Source organism: Seriola lalandi, unplaced genomic scaffold (assembly GCF_002814215.2).
Source record: "Seriola lalandi dorsalis isolate HSWRI2012SDOR001 ecotype SW California unplaced genomic scaffold, Sedor1 jcf7180002054885, whole genome shotgun sequence".
In the NCBI taxonomy this organism is placed as follows: Eukaryota; Metazoa; Chordata; class Actinopteri; order Carangiformes; family Carangidae; genus Seriola; species Seriola lalandi.
The window spans coordinates 2392081-2400129 of record NW_019525437.1 but is presented as its reverse complement, the minus strand read 5'-3'; the positions used below and the strand labels follow the sequence as shown (position 1 = coordinate 2400129).

General features: G+C 41.7%; 1 protein-coding gene across 1 annotated transcript in view; it reads left to right on the top strand.

The window, feature by feature from the left end:
- The window catches only part of nfia (nuclear factor I/A), a 127807-nt gene extending 121419 nt beyond the window's left edge, over positions 1-6388 (top strand). Inside the window, exon 12 of the mRNA XM_087179986.1 lies at positions 1-6388. This exon is cut by the window's left edge and continues 65 nt beyond it. The gene's annotated coding sequence lies outside the window, so the exon portion shown is untranslated.
- The last annotated feature ends 1661 nt before the right edge of the window (positions 6389-8049 follow it).

Here is an 8049-nt window from a genome sequence, read left to right as displayed (position 1 = left end):
CAGCCTCCTCCTCAACATTTCACCTTTGATGCCAGCTGCAACAGAGAGCCCTGTCTTGCCCCACCCTTACAGCCCCCCCATTCTCCTCTGCGCCTGACTCCGCTCCCACCAGCGCCATACAGAGACTCAGCAGCATCAGCATGGCTACAGCGGATCAAACGCACCCCGACCCTGGTGTTAAACACCCACTCTGTAAACTCTATGTCAAAGACTTCCCTGTAGACATATGGTTCATATGTCAGTGTCCATATTTAGTGCCAGACCCCCCCTCCTCTCTTCCCCAACTCCCCAGAAACCAGACCAGGCTGAAAAATTAGTGGGGGGACTGAGCTTTCAATTTTGGGAACGCTGCAGGACTGAATTACAGAGCTTCCCTTCTGGAGAAACCACATACACACTCTCCCATCATCCTCTGCAGTGTGTGCATCCAGTGGACTTGCAGGGGTACAAAGTCCTCCCCACTTCCACCACGCGACCCCCCCATCCCGATGGATTCCGATGGCTTGGTCGGATTGGTTGTTGGGACAGGACAGGATGTGCTGTGGTTGGAGGGAGGGAGGAGGTGTTAACTGGCTCAGATACCACCAGCTAATACCCCCGCCCCCTCCCCACACCTGAGCCCTCACACACCTCCTGGGATGGACTCCACCCCCACTTGACCCCACCCCCTGGTTGGTTGCAGGTCAGGGAGGGAGGAAGCCGACAAAGTTCTTTCCAAGGACATAGACCAGTGCTTAATGGAAAGACGTGATCTGACGGGGAGGTGGTGCGGGTGCAAACAGACGCCCTTCCTGTTTCACAGTAATAACATGAACTACACGTGGAGGGATGGGGGTGATGATGGGGGAGGTCGGGTGGAGGGGGGTTATAAACGTGGGGAAGCAGGGGTTTGTTGATGTGTTGCGACCAGACACTGGTGGATCAAGCTCGTTTATCTGGGAGGCTTTGGCTTCATGGCTCATTGATTTTTCTCTCTTAGCCATCATTTCAGCTGGTCCCCTCCTCCTCCTCCTCTTTCCATCCACCAGTCTGGGTGAAGCTACAGCATGTTGAGGGTGGGCAGAAAACTCTGGTGTCCGAAACGAAGCAGGCAGACAGGAGAGAGATGAGTGACTAAAACTTTACCAGTGGAATATTGATCATGAGGAAAGTGCAATTTTGTTGGCTAGCTGTTGGATAGTTAAATATCTTTGTAAGATAGCTCGTTGAAAACAGTTGTTGAAAAGTATATATAAATATATATTTTTCTTCCTAGTCCGCTCACACCTCTGGGACTCTAAAATATTGGGGTACAAAAGACAACAACACAGCGTTGAACTAGAAACCATAGCCTTGTGAGAAATAAGGGGAGCTGTATTCACTTTTATTGTTTATTATTTGTTGTTTGTTCATCTTGAAAAGCTGTTAGCATGGTAGAACAAGAATCCCTTTAAGAAATATCATCAGTTTAAACAATCATTTTTTAAAGCTTTTCTCGCAGCTTAAGTCTGCCTTTCATTTTGTTTAAGAGAAAAAAAACGCAAAGCGATTAACTTATTTTAATGAGCACATCGTTTTACTTTAAAAAAAGAAAAGAAAAGCAATTTGAATTTCTCATGAGGCAAAATCATGAGAAATATAACGAGTGAATTTAAGCTTAAAAGTAATCATGTTTTCTCCGGTTTCTGTTGGCGAGATAATCTTTAACGGGTGCCACCCGGTAACGGGCTGCCCAATGATTGGGCGGGTCTCCTAGAGCTCCTGTCCAATCAAAAGCACTTATTCCTGCAGTTGGCCAATGGCCCGCGAGTGTGTAATCAGGGGGTGAGGTTTAGCGATAAAGAGGCAGAGCAGAGGGTAACTCTCTGGGAGCTTTCGTCCACAAATAGACAAGACAGCCGAGCGCTTCACATGCAACTTACCATTTTGTTGAACTTCAGTTTTGTTTTTCCTTTCCTATACTATATATATAAATATATATATATACACACACACACACACACAAACACAAACACACTCACACACACACACATACACTCTTACGACCATCCAGCGTCGAACAAAAGTGAATTTAAGTGAAAATTTACAAAAAAAGAACAAAAAAATCTGCATGTTTTAGTGTTAGTGACAAATTTTTCCATAGATGATGTAGTTAGTGAGATAAAGACACTATATTGTAAACCCAACATCAGGCACTTGCCAGCAGCCGTCTATTAGTTTGGCCCCGTCAAGGCCTTTTCTATCTCTCTCCTTCACAAACAACCAGCTCTCTTCGCTTCTCGGCATTTCTCCATTCTTTTTATTTCTTATTCCTTCCCTTCCTGCTTCCTTGCTTTTTCCTTCATCAACAGATCAATTATGCTTTTCAGTTCCACAACGCTCTCTTTCATCCGTACATTATCAAATTGCACGAAAACAATTGTTCCTCATCAATGTGCCTTGAGCTACAGTCCAGTCCTGAGGGTGCACAAGATCCAATGTGGAGAGTTGTTTTATTGTTTTTTTCTTCCACCCTCCACACCTGAGATTTTGTAGGTAACTGGAGCAATTAATGTCGAAGCGTTAAAGCTGAAGAGGAACGCTGTGATTTCCAGAATTACTCGCTGGTAAACTCTTAGTATAAAAAGGTCTGAGGCCTGCGCTGCACTGCTTTCTGCCCCCACTCCCCCCACCTACCTGCAGCGCTGAGCAGAGACCTCACAGGTGAAATCCACACCAGCTACAATCAGGTCAATCATCTCCAGATCTCTGCTAACTAGTGGCAACACGCTGAATTTTTGTGAAATGAGCATAAAGTCTGAGGTTTGGGTCAAATTTGCTAAGTTCAGTTTAGCTGAAAGGTAACAGATATAAGTTAGCTAACGGTTTAGTGGCGTACACACTTTGAATCAGGTTAGCTCCCGTTAGGTGTGGTTCAGCTTTGCTAAGTGTTCATTTTAGCTCCTAAGAAAATTTTGGCTCAAGTTAGTTAACAGTTCAATTTAAGAGCAAAAATTTACTGATTTGAGTTAGCTAGCAATTCGGTTGCTAAAACACTTAAAATCTGGTGAGCTAACTGCTATCAGTTTATCTAATAGTTTGGTTTACTACGTAATAGTTAAGTTTAGCAGATAAACTGTTTAGTTCCAGTTAGCTAACAAGCTATTTTAACTGCTAAAAATGTTTGGTTCAAGTGACTGATTCAAGTTAGCTAACAGTTTAGTGGTTAAACACTTTGAATCAGGTTAGTTAACGTTTGGTTAGGTTACGTTAAGTTTGGGTTACCTTTTGCAAACTGCATCCTTTCAGTTTATTATAGCATTTTTTTTAAATTAACTAGCTCTAGTTTTAGTAGCTAAAACACTTTTAATGAGGTTAGCTAACTGTTGAGTTTAGCGGCTAAAACAGTTAAGTTCAATTTATCTAAGAGTTCAGTTTATTCCCTAGTTCTCAAGAGTTTAGTTTACCAGCTAAAACAGTTTGAATGAGATTAGCTAAGAGTTCAGTCCCCAACAGTAAAGTTTAGTAGTTAAAAAAGTTCAGCTAGCTAGCAGCTAAGTTTAGTGTCTAAGACACTTTGAATCAGTGAACTAACTGTTGAGTTTAGCAGCTGAAACAGTTTAGTTCAGTTTTCAGTTTCAGTTTATTCCCCAGTCTATAACAGTGTAGTTCAGTAGTTAAAACAGTTTGGATGACAGCGATTATTGTATGACATGTTTATTTTAGCATCTAAAGGTATTTGCTTCAGCCTAGCTAACACAGGCTATGTTGTTCCCTAACAGTCCACTTTAAAACTTAAAAAAAAAAACTTAACTATACATAATAAGTGTGGTGGTGATTAGATTAAAAAAATTTTTAAAAAACAACTGTTATTCTTTATACCATACAGTAGGAAAAATGTGTTTTTCAGAAGATATGTACACGGTGAAGTTGATGTCTGTGAGGATGGAGTGATACACTAAAAACACACCTTTCTGTCAAGGTGCGTTCCAATCACCTAGTAGTTCCCTGCGCAGTGGACTGCACAGGGTATTCAGCCATGTTAAGTAAGATTCCAAACCGTAGGGAGCAAAAGGTGCTCAGTTCAAAGGGACCTATGAACTAAGCAGGGAATAACTGAACAACCATTCATCAATTCACCAGAAGTTGACAAGATTACCCATCAGTCATTGCGCCTCGCAGGTGCGCCAAAAACGACAATGGACAACATCTTGTAAATCAATCAAATCACATTTATTCCCAAGTTACATACAATTAAATATAATAGGTTTTGTAATGGTATCAGTTATTTATCAATATATATTAAATTTTCAATATTTTATTTCAGTAGTGTAAAATGTCCACGGTAGCAGCAACACGTATCCGAGGTGTTTACGTTACCAGGGTGACGCATGGAGGAAGGAGGATGTCTGCGTTTATGACGTTGCAGTGTGCTCCGAATGAAGTAATTTTGTTGAGGGAAGTTCCCTTAACTGATATTCCCTGAGCAGGGAGCAAGGAGCACTGTTTATGTACACTATGGATCGGAACGCAACCTCACTCTTTGTGTTGTCGGCAGTTGAAGACATTGTGCTCATTTGACTAAATTTCGCGATGCCAGTATCTTGATGGAGCAGACGGAGCTTATAACTGCTCACTACCTGGTAGATTGGTTCAGTTGAGTGTGTTTACCCCCCCCCCCCCCCCCCTCCATCCTGTCCTTTGTTTGGTGGGGTGACTTTTACATCTGTTGCTGTAATCTCCAAACAGCAAAACCTTTTCTTTTTAAGTCCTCCAGTTTTAATTTTTGGTTTGTTTGTTCTTCTACTTTTGTTCCCACATATGAATAATGAAAACTTTAAATATGCAATACCTGCTTGCACTCACTTAGACTTATTTTGTCTCATATTGTTTATTTAGTCTGATTTTTCTTTCTATTTACTTTCAACCAAAGTTAGCATGCACATGACTGGCGTTGTGCTCTGTGGCCCTAAAAATAAATAGTGAAGCCAGCCCTGTAGTGATGCTCCAGCCAAGCTGAGCCGCTCAGGGATTCCTTCTTTCCTCCCTTCTTTCCTTCCTTCCTTCCTGTTTCGATAATCTACCAGGCGGCCACAATACGACATTCGGGTCTCTCTTTCCTAAAATTTAAAAAATTTAATTTCTTTGGTCACAAGCAAGCCTTAAACAAGTCCAACTTCTTTTCCATCGCACAGAACAGTCAATCAAAAACATTTCTGATGATGTCCAGCATTTTAACTGTACCCCGCCCTGCTCCGCAGAGGTTCTAGTGAATAAATCATTTACCCGTTCTGTGTTCGGTCCATCTATCAAAGTTAACGGACAGTGACGTGACGCCGTCGGCTGTGATGGTTTAGTAGTTCCACTTGTGTGGGTTGTGTGTTTCCTCTTAGTGTGACATGTTTGTCTCTGTTCTTGCCTACCCTTTAGCCATGAGTTGGGCATTACTTCCTTAATTATCTGCACTAAATATGAAATAAATGACAATAGTGAAAAAGTATGTAATAAAAAAATACAGCTTCCAGGGCTTAAAAAGAGCGAAGGGAATAAAAAAAAAAAAAAAATTGCACGGACATTTTTTTTTAAGTGTCACAAAAACCTTGTGAAACAGCCTAGCATCTAATCAGCGACTTTTGGCTGTGTGTGTAAGATAACGACAAAATTGCACCCTTTTTAAAGAAAGAAAAAATGAAAAAGAATATAAAAGCAATAGTTTGGGCAGTGTGTTGTTTTGTTCTTGTGTTATGTGTGTAATTTAGTTCTGGTACAGCAGCGAAGAGACGCAGAGAAGAGTTAGCTCTTAACGGACGGGAGGGCAGAGCAGCAGGGCCACTCGGCCTGACTGGGAGACGTGTTTGTATGTTGTATAGTTTTATTAATTACACTGATTTTAAAGCTGCCCTATTTTATAATGCAGGACTTTTGTAACATTGATTAAATGAGGAAAAACTAGTGTTGTGAATTTTCTGATTGTTTGTATCGAGGCCACATTACTAGAACTGGTTTGGTTTGTTTTCTGGGAACTGGATTTAAGTTGAAAACTTTCCTGTTTCCTTATTTTCTTTATTTTTCTTTGCTTTCCTTTTTGTATGTATTTAAGGACATTTCCTCTTTGATGGTATAGCATATTCCTGTACTTAAAAAGTACAGGGCGCTGTGGTGATAAGACCATTGTAAATGGATGTTACAGTATGCTCTATGTTTGAAGGTTATTTGTTGCATCAGTGTTGATGAAGCTAAATCTAGGTAATTCTGAGGAAAACTGGTAAGAGAAGCGAGCGTTTTTTATGCATTTTAAAAACTTTAGTTTTAGGCAGGAGACAATGACATAGCCAGCCAAAGGATGCCCCTACTATAAATGCATCTAGGCATCTTTTTTTGTGTTCACCATTCCATGCAGGAAAATAAACAGCTTGATTATGCAACATGATTCTTTTTCTTTTCCATCTGTTTCTTTCTTCACTGGCCCACGAGATCACCTCCTCCTCCTCCTCGTCCTCCACCTCCTCCTCCTTACCCAGCCCTCCCTGAGCCTGGAGGTCCACTCTGATCTCCGTCCATCCACACATCCACTGCTGCTCATCACAGCATCACATGCATGGAGCAGATAATCAGCAACAACAAGTCAACAGGATGATGGACAGTTCAAGTGTGATCAGAGTTTCTGCTCATTTCCGATGTTACCTTCAGTTTTTATCACAGTGAGATATTTTACTTTTTAATAAGAAGAGTTTTAGGCAACACTCACAACCCTGACACAATCAATGCAAAAAAAGCAGACTTGGTTTATAAAAATACACTTTGCGCGTTGCTGTTTCGCCTGTGAAGCGCAGGTGAAATGCGAGTCGTGAAGACATTGGTGTTTCATGGTTATTTCTGTATAACATCAAGGCCTATTCTTATTCTGGAGCCTCACGATCCTCCACAGATTGAGAGCTGTGGTTGTTCAAATTTCCCATGATTCTGAGCACCAGGAAGATTTCTCCTGATGCTGGAAACAGCAGCCGCCCAAAACAATCTCACCTCAGCTCCGCCCCATTTATTTATTTTATGATTGTTTCTGTTTCCGTCGTAGACTGTGAAGGCCGAACCGAAATGAGACGTTCCGGTCTAAGGAGTCTTTTTCACTTTGCGTCCCCAGCTGTTCCCACCCTTACCGTTGCAGCGTCTAGCAACCTTGATAACGTGTAACTTTTTTTCACAAAAACTCGAGGTTTTAAGGCCCTTGGTTTAACAGTTGTACCGCTGACCAGAGCTGAAACCCAATACTTACATTTAACAGTGTAATCCTCAGGCTCTCTGTCAGTGTTTGCTGCCATATTATTTAAATTACCGGAGCGCATTGAATCTTGGGATATGTTGGACCATGAAGGATCCACCAGTTGGAGCCTTCATCGTCCAGGAAAAGAAGGATGCATTTGAAGGAGCCTTTGAAATGGGACAGTGTAGTCGCACCGCTGTGATACAATGTGTCTTCAATGCTCCTGAATTGGGACACAGCTTTTCTCTCTATTGGGCGATGCGTCGTAAAGATCGTAAAGTATGATCCCTTCTGCACAAGATGGGTCTAATTTCTTTCTTTTAAACAACTATACAAGCTATAGATCTAGAAACAACAAAATAATAACTTGTGCTGAGTGAAGCCATAAAATAATTGCAACATAGAATAAAATCTGATTATGTCCAAAATATTTCAAGTAAATTAAAAGGCAAACCCATTTTTCAGTATGTAGCTTGTTGGTTGTTGCTTTTGTTTGTGGTGGGGACAAGTTAAGATACAGACACAGTCAAATTTAAAATGTAAAGCTAATGAACGAATGTAAAGAAATGAGCAGCAACTCAAATCCCACTGGAGCTGGAGTCCTTGAAGGGAGGATGTGGTGTGACTTGAAGCTGTGAAGAGTCCCAGTTCACTGGGTGGTGGTGGTGGTGGTGGTGGTGGAGGTGGAGGTTGGGGAGGGGCTGAATGTGAAGCTCACTACACCACGTTCTCCTCCTCCACGTTAACTTACACCAAACACACCAATCACAGCTGAGGCAGAGAGAGCAATGAGACGCTGCATCCAACCAGCTGAACCAACACACACCACA